This window comes from Oryctolagus cuniculus, chromosome 5 (genome assembly GCF_964237555.1).
Source record: "Oryctolagus cuniculus chromosome 5, mOryCun1.1, whole genome shotgun sequence".
NCBI classification, from domain to species: domain Eukaryota; kingdom Metazoa; phylum Chordata; class Mammalia; order Lagomorpha; family Leporidae; genus Oryctolagus; species Oryctolagus cuniculus.
The window spans coordinates 119,883,175-119,893,231 of NC_091436.1; the positions used below are offsets into that span (position 1 = coordinate 119,883,175).

Consider the following 10,057-nt stretch of genomic DNA (forward strand, 5'->3'; position numbering starts at 1 on the left):
TAATGAAGAAACGCAAAATGCAAGACTTTGATCTTCAAAGTTACCTAATTTCCCTTTGCTCAAAGCAGTTGTTAGAGCTACAGAGCTAAAAAGTCTTTTAAAGAAATGTAAATGGTTGAATGTACAACTCCAGACTCAGGGATAATTCTAGAAGTCCAGGAAATATTGTCACTGTAAGTCCAAGTGACAACATAGGCCCACAAAGAGAGGAGATAACCATGTTTCTCTTTTGACCATAAGCTAATGAATTCTACTTTCCTTCTGCATCTTGCTCAACTCTGGGTTCTGTAAGTCACTACCTCAGCAGAGTGACTGGAAGTGACTTGTATAATGTGATATGAGTTGCATTTTAAATCAGTGCTAAATACATTTTCATCTGATTGATATTAGGACTAAACAATTAATTGAATTAGTGAAAATGATTTTTGATGATTGGGATCAATGATAACAGACTGTTTTGCTCATTTCTGGTAATTCAAAATTGTTATATGGGAAACAAAATGAAACTCAGGTCATATAAGACCTTATTGGAGAGAGCAGAAGGGAGAGTTTCTTAGGATATGAAAACCAATTAAAAAATATTTAAGTGCTTTGATATTAATTGGGGGAAATTCAACGTTTACAATCCTTTCTTCAACAAACGGTTTTCATGAACTTGTGAGTATGTAAAAATGAATCTAGTCGTTATTTGTGGTAGGTGATGGAGACTTGAACTGCTCTGCCCAAGAATTTATCCATAACAGTGAGTTAGAGCCTTTTTGATATAGGTAGGAGACCATAGAAAGTTGTGTTCAAAGTAGGTCAAGATCAGTAAGAAATTACTCATGTTAGGAAATGCCTAGTAGAATGCAAGAGAATGATGCCTAACAGCCAATATTTAAGATTGTGTTGTGGCCAGTGCCGCGGCTCACTAGGCTAATCCTCTGCCTGCGGCGCCGGCACACCGGGTTCTAGTCCCGGTCGGGGCACCGGATTCTGTCCCGGTTGCCCCTCTTCCAGGCCAGCTCTCTGCTGTGGCCCGGGAGTGCAGTGGAGGATGGCCCAAGTGCTTGGGCCCTGCACCCACATGGGAGACCAGGAGAAGCACCTGGCTCCTGCCATCGGATCAGCGCGGTGTGCCGGCCGCAGCGTGCTGGCCGCGGTGGCCATTGGAGGGTGAACCAACGGCAAAGGAAGACCTTTCTCTGTCTCTCTCTCTCACTGTCCACTCTGCCTCACTGTCCACTCTGCCTGTAAAAAAATTCTAATGCAAATCTGTGGAAATTTCTCTATGTTATATAACCAGCTATCAATATCCTTTGGACTTCCTTATTTAATGTCATAAATCCAAAAAGTTATAAATACATTCTTTACATTTCTGAGTGTCTAAGGAAAAGTACAATTCCAAAGTCAAGATGATAAAGAATCATGAATTTTCCCATTCCTGGAGGACCAGGGTTTCCACTTAGTAAATGTATGCCAAATTTGCAAACAAGCAGGCAGATAAAGTAATGCAAGTCTACTTGCACTAGCTAAGGTAGGAGACTAGACTGAGACTTTATGAGAAAGTTTTTGACCCTCAGAATGATAAGTCCTTCAAATGATGGATTCGCTTTGTGAAGTGACAGTTCATGAACAGCAGTCTTTCAGTTCCTGAGCAGTGAAAGAATCTTGGGCAGCCACCATCTCCAGAGCTGTGAAATGCATTTTACAGCAAGAGATACTAAGTCCCTTGCCTTTATTTCACAAAAGGTACTCAGAAGAGAAAAAAAAGCTTTACTTTACTTGAAAAGCTCTTGATCAAGAGTTTGGGTGGGGGAGGGGAGAGTAGGTTGTTAAAGCATCATTTGCAATTTTCTGCAGTATCAAGCTGGTTGTTAATAGGAATAAATAACAAATTTCTAAACAAATCCCATCTGAATGAATTAATTTATCATAATTTTGTAAAATGCTGATTACATTTAAGCCCTTCACTGTGTTTTTGTATAATTTCAATGTTTATCACTCAAAATGTCCTTCTGAGACTGAGTCCCTCAGAAGACCACCAGGGGTCACCAATTATATGACAGATTTGCACTCACACGTACTCTTCAGAAATGAGAACATAGATTTTTGGAGGGGGTACAAGTCAGACCAAACAACGTGATCTAACTACGCAGGACTAAAATGAATATTTCAATTTTTGCAAACTAAATTTCTGATAAAAAGGAAAAATGGAATTAAGAGATATTTGTTGGGACTGACACTGTGGAATAGTGTGTAAAGCAAATGCCTGTGATGCCAGCATCATTATAGGTCCCAGTTCAATGTCCTGGCTGCTTCACTTCTGATCCAGCTCCCAGCTAATACACCTTGGAAAGCAATGTAAGGCGGCACAAGTTTTTGGCCCCCTGCACCCATCTGGAAGACACAGAAGAGGCTCCTTGCTCCTTGCTTCCACTTGGACCAGCCCCAGTTGTTACAGCCATTTGAGGAATGAACCAGCAGATGGAAGATTCTCTCTCTCTCTTTCTGTAACTCTGCCTTTCAAAATAAATAAATCTTTTTAAAAAAATAAGAGATTTATTTTGGTGGCCCAAATTTAAAAATCTATGCATAATTTTTCATAATACACATTTTCCATAACTTTTTCATGACTACTTGTATAAATAGATTTTTTTTAAAAAATTGAAGTTATTTATTTTATGTATAAAGACCTAGCATGATTTCCCATAGTATTCATGTCTTAGAGAATCCATTCAAGGAAAATCACTTAGTCCAAATTAAGGAAGCTGATATCATTGCATACTGATGAAAATACTGGCAGCACATGTTGATACCATATGCCTGGATCAGACTGTGCCAGTTTGAGCAGAGTGGCAAGAATGGGAACCCTGGTGGAATTTTCCCAGGTGACTCCAAGAGAGCTGCTGAATGACCCATCTTGCTTCCAGGAATGAAACTAAGCAAAAAGGCTTAAAAATGTTTTGCAACAAAATAAACTTACTTTTTAATTCCATTTCCTCACATGTTTTTTCAAGTACCCCCTTCTATCCTGATAAGAACACTTATGCTATTATAATTAATAAAAATGATATTCTAAGACATTAAATGGAAAGCATACAAACAACTTAAGGAGCCACAATTAAGTAGGTTTTGAGGGTTGGGTTTGGGAATAGTGTTGTATATAAGAGAAATGTGGTGGAGGCTGGCACCGTAGCTCAATAGGCTAATCCTCCGCCTGCAGCGCTGGCACCCCAGGTTCTAGTCCCGGTCGGGGCGCCAGATTCTGTCCTAGTTGCTCCTCTTCCAGCCCAGCTCTCTGCTGTGGCCTGGGAGTGCAGTGGAGGATGGCCCAAGTCCTTGGGCCCTGCACCCACATGGGAGACCAGGAGAAGCACCTGGCCCCTAGCTTCGGATCAGCGCGGTGCGCCGGCTGCAGCGGCCACTGCGGGGGTGAACCAACGGAAAAGGAAGACCTTTCTCTCTGTCTCTCTCACTGTCCACTCTGCCTATCAAAAAACAAACAAACAGACAAACAAAAACAAAAAAAAAAAACCAGAAATGTGGTGGAGTAGTTATCAATGTAATGGTTTGAGTTTAGGACCTACATGTTAAGAATTAGAATTTTTTTAGTTGACATACTTGGACCATGATTATTCTCCAAAACCCAGTAAACTAAGTAAGGCAAAGAACTTATTCTGTGATATATTATCATATTCATTTCTTTTAACACTTGTGAAAATGTCACTGATGACACTCCATGAATTTCTGTGAAATCCCTTTTTTTAGGACTTTAATTAAGGGAGTGTGAAAGAAACCATGATCAAATTAATGCAAAAACATTTCCAAAGGCTAGGAAAAAAATATGCCTAGAAATCAGGCCTGGAGGAGAAACAAGCAGTCCAATGTAGGCCCGTGGTTGCTGTTGAGTGTTTCTGTTTTTTAAAATGTGGGCCTGAGAAAGAGAGGCGAGAAACAGTGCAGTGTGGCGGTCTCTGAGGAAATCCTCTGCTTTCCACTGTCTTGGGGCTGGAGTGCGGTAAATTGCTAGAGGTGATATACAACATATGGAAGAGAAATGGATGTGACGAGACAGTTATAATTTATCTGCCTTTATCATTTCTCTGCTACTTTGCCACTTCTTTCTATTTATAAATATTGTCAAGTTTCATCAACTTCCCCTCTCTTTCTGTATTTGATCACATTGGCATTTTCTAATCTTTATTAATTCTAGTTTAATTTTTAACTTAGTTTGATTTTGAAGAAAGAGGGGACAAATTGGTGGATTAAGATAGCATAAAAGCTAATACATGAAATGGTGGGATTTAGACTGAACTCAAGGTAAAGAGAACAAGAGATAAGTGGAAAGGAAAGAATTTGCATCGAGTTAGTGGCATTCTAGTCAGATTTTATCTCCAATTCATATTTTGCAATTCTCCTTTGAAATTCTAAACAGCAGACATACTGTGGGTGTTTTAGGGTATATGGAGTCACATAGTAAAGACTGCAACCTCTATTCTACCATTGGGATTTAGACCTAGACAACATCTGATACAAAGGATGGTTGTCCCATAGACTTTCTTCAAGGGCTCACATTCACTGGTGGAAGTTAATTTCCTCAGAGCTTTGGACAACCTCTGGTGTCTGGAAATGAAGACCCAACTCTTTAGACAATCCTAGATCTTACTCCAAATTCAAAATATTTTTGTGCATGACTCTTGTCACTTAAGAGATATGTACCAAATATTTTGTAAAGAAAGCCAACATATGAAAAATCTAGTTTTATGTAATAGGTACATAGGGACTACTTATTTAATTATTTTAAACATTTTTTTTTTGTTGTTTATCTAATCCATTTGAAAGACAGAGAGACAGAGAGATCTCCCATCCACTAGTTCACTTCCCCTATGCCTGCAACATTTAGTAACTCAATCCAGGTCTTCCACACAGGTAGAAAGGACCCAAGTACTTAAGCCTTTACCTGCTGCCTACTAGGGTATGCATTAGCAGGGAACTAGAACCAAGAATGGAATCAGAACTCAAACCCAAGTGCTGTGATAGGAGATGTGGGCATCCCAAGCAGTGTCTTAACCATATGCCAAATGCCTGCCATGGAACTAATATTTTAAAGATATTTTAAAAAACATATAGAAAAGTTACAATGGATTTCTACATGTTTTGTTGAGATTCCTCAGAATTAAGTATTTTATTATATTTTATAATGTGCTTATTTACAAACTAATAGAGCACAATTGTTTTTCAGAAATGTTTAAGAGTAATTCATAGACCTGATGCCTGTTTATTTATTGGGATGTAATTTTGCCCAGATTTTTTCAGACAGTAAGTTTCTTTAATGTGTATGACAGATTAAGGTATAAGGTTTATAAGCAATTATTTTAGAAGGGGCACTTCTGTTGTGAAATCCAAGTGTATCTATGTTCAGTTTATTTTAAATGAGTAAACAAAAATACCAAAGTTTGTATAATGAATAACTACTTGGGGAAATTTAAAAATTTTAAAAACATGATTCAATCTATTACTTCTTGAAATGTCTACTCTGAAGTAGGCACAGTGTAAAGTGACCTAGTGTGTGCATGTGTGTGTGTGTATCAACAATGTATATAGTAGCAATATCATAAACAGTATTATACATTTATTTTGCATGTAAATAAACTGCACCTCAAAGAAATTAAGGAACTTTTCTGTAGAGTCATACAGCTAGTAAATGCTAGAATCTAACTTCTAGAATGCATCTTAGGATCTATCTTGCATAATCAAAGCTGAGTTAGTCTTCATTTTCCTAAAAAGAAAGTCAGACAATCAAAATTCAGCACAAATCTCTTCTTGAAGATGCATGAGATGAAATTCTTATATTTCCCTTAGTGATTCATTATTGTGTTAATAGTCATTCCTTACAATAAGTCTGCTTAGAGCAAACCCAAATCTATTTTCCATTATTGTAAGCATGTTTAGTCATTTTGGAAATGTTTGGAAGCTTATGAAAGTCATTAAATACAGAAAATACACAAAAACTGTATTTTCTTGAACTCAATGATAAAGCAATACAAGCCTTTCCTTTCCACATAATTTTACAATTTATTTTAATTATTCTAGGTTCTAAACTCCATTTATTAATCATTTTGGGCTTATTCTGTGAAACTGCTGTTTGTGTTTGTTTGCTTTTCTTTGAAGTTTCTAAGCCATAGATGCTATTTTTGTCAAAAAATTGATAAAAAATTGACTAATTTTTAAATAATAAAAGAGAGCTCTTGTACATGGTAACATTTTTCCTACATATTAGAATCAGTTACTAGTTTTTTCACAACTTTGCTAATCCTAATAACTAAGATTCCAGAATTATTGTTTATTGATTTCTTCTCTATATTTACTATTATGAGTCTCGACCAGACAAAATTCCATCTTTACAAATAAGAAAACTTAGTCTTCACTAACTAACTTAAAATTATAGAACTATTAATTACTGGAGAGAGTATTTGAGTATGGGGTTCTCAGATTAAGCTTAAATTATTTCATCTTGAATACTACTATAGGCCCTAATAAATAGAGAAAAGATAATAAAATAATGATGTTTTTTTCTTTCTTTATTGTTGACTATATGACAATACTGAATGGCAATTTTCTAATGTTTAGAACTCTTAATAGGGATTGAGATACTTAAATAATACAACTTCTCAAGGTTGGAAAGACATGATAGATGAAGTAGCTGAAGCTTTCATATGAGTAGTTTTTGACCCAACCTGAGTGTTATCTATCAATTCTACCACCAACTTCTAAAAAACACTATAATTAGTAGTGCCTTTATATGAAATTTAAACAAAGGACCTAATAGTTCTGATTCCAGAATTTCTCCCCGATCTCAAGAGAGTAACACTTTCATACATATTATTTCCTTAAGTGCTCACAATAATTCTACTGGGTGGTGGTGTATCTTCATTTTATGAATGAATAAATTGAAATTTGGACACATTAAGTAAATGGCTCAAGGTTACACAGTATCTTACTAGCAGTTTGGTGAAATATTCTGGAGGAATGACCTTGGTCTATAAAGGTTTTAGAGGCAGTGTTTTTGAAATTACTTTCCCATTGTATTTGGCTATTTTATTTGACTATTTTTATTCATGATATTTCAACCATATCTTGAACCAACTTAGAAATTTTATATTTTTTTTTCTGAAAAATTGGGTCTGAAGCTCCCAGTTTTATTTAGCATGGTAATTTTATATTTTATTAGCACAACTAGAAATTCTTTATCATTTGCCACAGTCTATAGTTACATTCATTTTCTTTATTCCTTGGCTATGAATTTGGATTCTTATCTTTTTAACAAAAAAGTCATATGGAGTTTAACTCGAAAATGTTCCATAGCATTGGCAGCTCATGACAAGAGCCTCAGGTGATCACTGACATCATAAATAAGAGTGTCAGTTGTTAAATCAACAACAGGAGTCACTGTGCACTTACTCCCCATGTAGGACCTCTGTCCTCAATGAGTTGAACTATAAGAATCAACAATAAAACTTGTCTGCAAACAGTACATTATACTTTGTGTGTCTGTGTTGATGCAAACTGTTGAGATCTTTACTTAGTATAGAAGTGGTCTTCTATATATAAATATAATTAAAAATGAATTTTAATGTAGAATGGGATGGGAGAGGGAGTAGGAGGCGGGACGGGAGTTGGGGTCAGAGGGCAGGTATGGGAGGAAGAACCACTATATTCCTGAAGCTGTACTTATGCAATTTATACTTATTAAATAAAAGCTTTCTAAAAAATCTAAAAATAAAAAAATCATGTTGGTCTTTTCTAAGCATTAACTCCTGAATTTATTACTCTGTATTTTTCTGTTATCTGTATATTTCTATTTTCTATTTACTTCATTTGCTCCTATTTTTATTTAACTTCTTGAATTGAAGCAACTTCAATTAGAATCTAAATTCCTAAACCAATAACTTTAGTCCCTACAATTCTTGATCTCTGGATAATATTTCACTTAATACTTAAGTCTTAAAATTATCTTGTTTCTATTAATATAATATTCTTTTATATATATATATATATATATATATATATATCTTAAGTCCATGTTTCCTTTATTCCTCTTAGCACTCACTCTACACTTTGTTTTCATTATTAGTTCATTTTCTTCCCATCTTTCAAATTGAAAATCCACTCCAGCTCTTTGCTTTGGCCTGAGAAAGCAGTAGAAGATAGCCCAAGTCCTTGGGAGACCTGGAAGAAGCTCTGGCTCCTGGCTTCAGATCAGCTCAGCTCTGGCCATTGTGGTCATTTGGGGAGTGAATCAGCAGAATAGAAGACCCCTCTCTCTGTGTCTCTCTCTCTCGAACACTGTCTTTCAAAGAAATAAAATAATTCTTAAAAAAAAAGAAAATCCACTCCAAATTTAGTTCTTGAGTCAGCTCTTCTCTCCATTGTCCTTGATGTTACAGCAACTTCTTAGACTTTAATTGCTATTTCATTTATATAATTTATAGCAATTTTATTAGAATATAATTGACACACCATAATATTCACATTTGATAAGTGTACAACTTAGTTTTTTTTATAGAACTGTGCATCCATAACAAAATTCAGTTTTAGAATATATCTATCACCCCAAATAGTTTTCTCATTAGCATGTGTATTTAACTCCTGCTTACACTTACAATTCAAAGAAATAATTGCCCTATTTTCAGTTTCTACCAATTTGTCTATTTTAGGACATATCTTATAGGTAGAATCAGGCAATATGTATTATTTTGTGTTTGCCTTTATTCACTTCACTCATAACATTTTTGAAATTCACCCATGTAGAGATAGTATATTCCTTTTTCTTATTGAGTGATATTTCATTATATTGATATGCTATATTTGGTTTATCCACTAACCAGCTGATGACTAACTTGATCCTATAATTTTGGTTTATTGTGAATAATGATGCTCTGAACATTGAAGTCTTTTGTTGACACATTTCTCCTCCTCTTGCATATCTTATTTTTCTTTTTTTTAATTTTTAGGGATTAAATGAAATTATATGAATTTATATGAAATTATATAAAAATTATATGAAATTATAACTTACTTTACTTTCATTGATATAATTTTCAAATTTGCTATCAGCTCGCCCAGCTTGCTCTTGAAGATCTAGCTCCGTATTTTCTGCAACTTTCTCCATTTTTTCAGTTAAATATCTCACAGTCACATTAATCTCAACATGGGAGGATCAAATGGCATATTGAACCCCTAGTGGTTTACTCTTGGAAGTCCCTATTAATTATAATAGTGTCATTTTCACTTTCAGTTTTTATGTTCCATCACCTCAGATCTTCATATTCTATCAACCACGGAAATATTGTTATTATATAGTATAGATTTTCTTCCTGCTTTTATTGTTATAATTTTATGATAAACTGTTTCACAAACCTCACCTTCATTATATTTTATTTCTACTACTCTTCATAATGGGACTATAGTGGTCTGATAGTATTTGTGGTTTTTTTGTCATATTCATGCAGACTCAAGCAATGTTACTTAGAATAACCCCAAGCTACAGTAAAATTCATTTGAACATATTTTTGCTTTTCAACTTGGGGACTTTAGTGAAAACTGCATCCTCCCACCCCCATTTTGTTTGAAATTGCCTTCCTTTCCCTGTCTGCCCCTCTGTCAATCCTTAAGAAGATTGATGTTTTACTTTTTAAGTGAATAGTTTACTAATTGCGTCATTTACTATGATCTATTTCAATTTGTTCCTCCACTTACTTATTTTAGGAACCAGGCTTTGTCTTAGGTGTTGGAATACGAAGTGAATTAAGATAGTGAAATTTTCTCAGAAATATCAATTGTGGGATGAAACAATTATTTAAATAGATAATTAAATACTATGTTGCTGTATTAGAAGAGCTGATAATGGAATATCTTAATAAAAACAACAAGAAGTAGAAAGCCTAACTTGAACTGGGCAGGTGTGGGTTTAAGATTAGGAAGAAGTAATAATGGAACTGAGTTTTGAACAATGATTGGGTTAAACTGAGGAACTAAGCAGGTAAAGCTAGAAATATGACCCAAACACATAAAC

General features: G+C 35.0%; 1 pseudogene; it reads right to left on the reverse strand.

Annotated features, from left to right (window-relative positions):
- Positions 1-2,731: 2,731 nt before the first annotated feature.
- Positions 2,732-9,154, reverse strand: LOC138849874 (small ribosomal subunit protein uS14-like; annotated as a pseudogene).
- Positions 9,155-10,057: the final 903 nt, after the last annotated feature.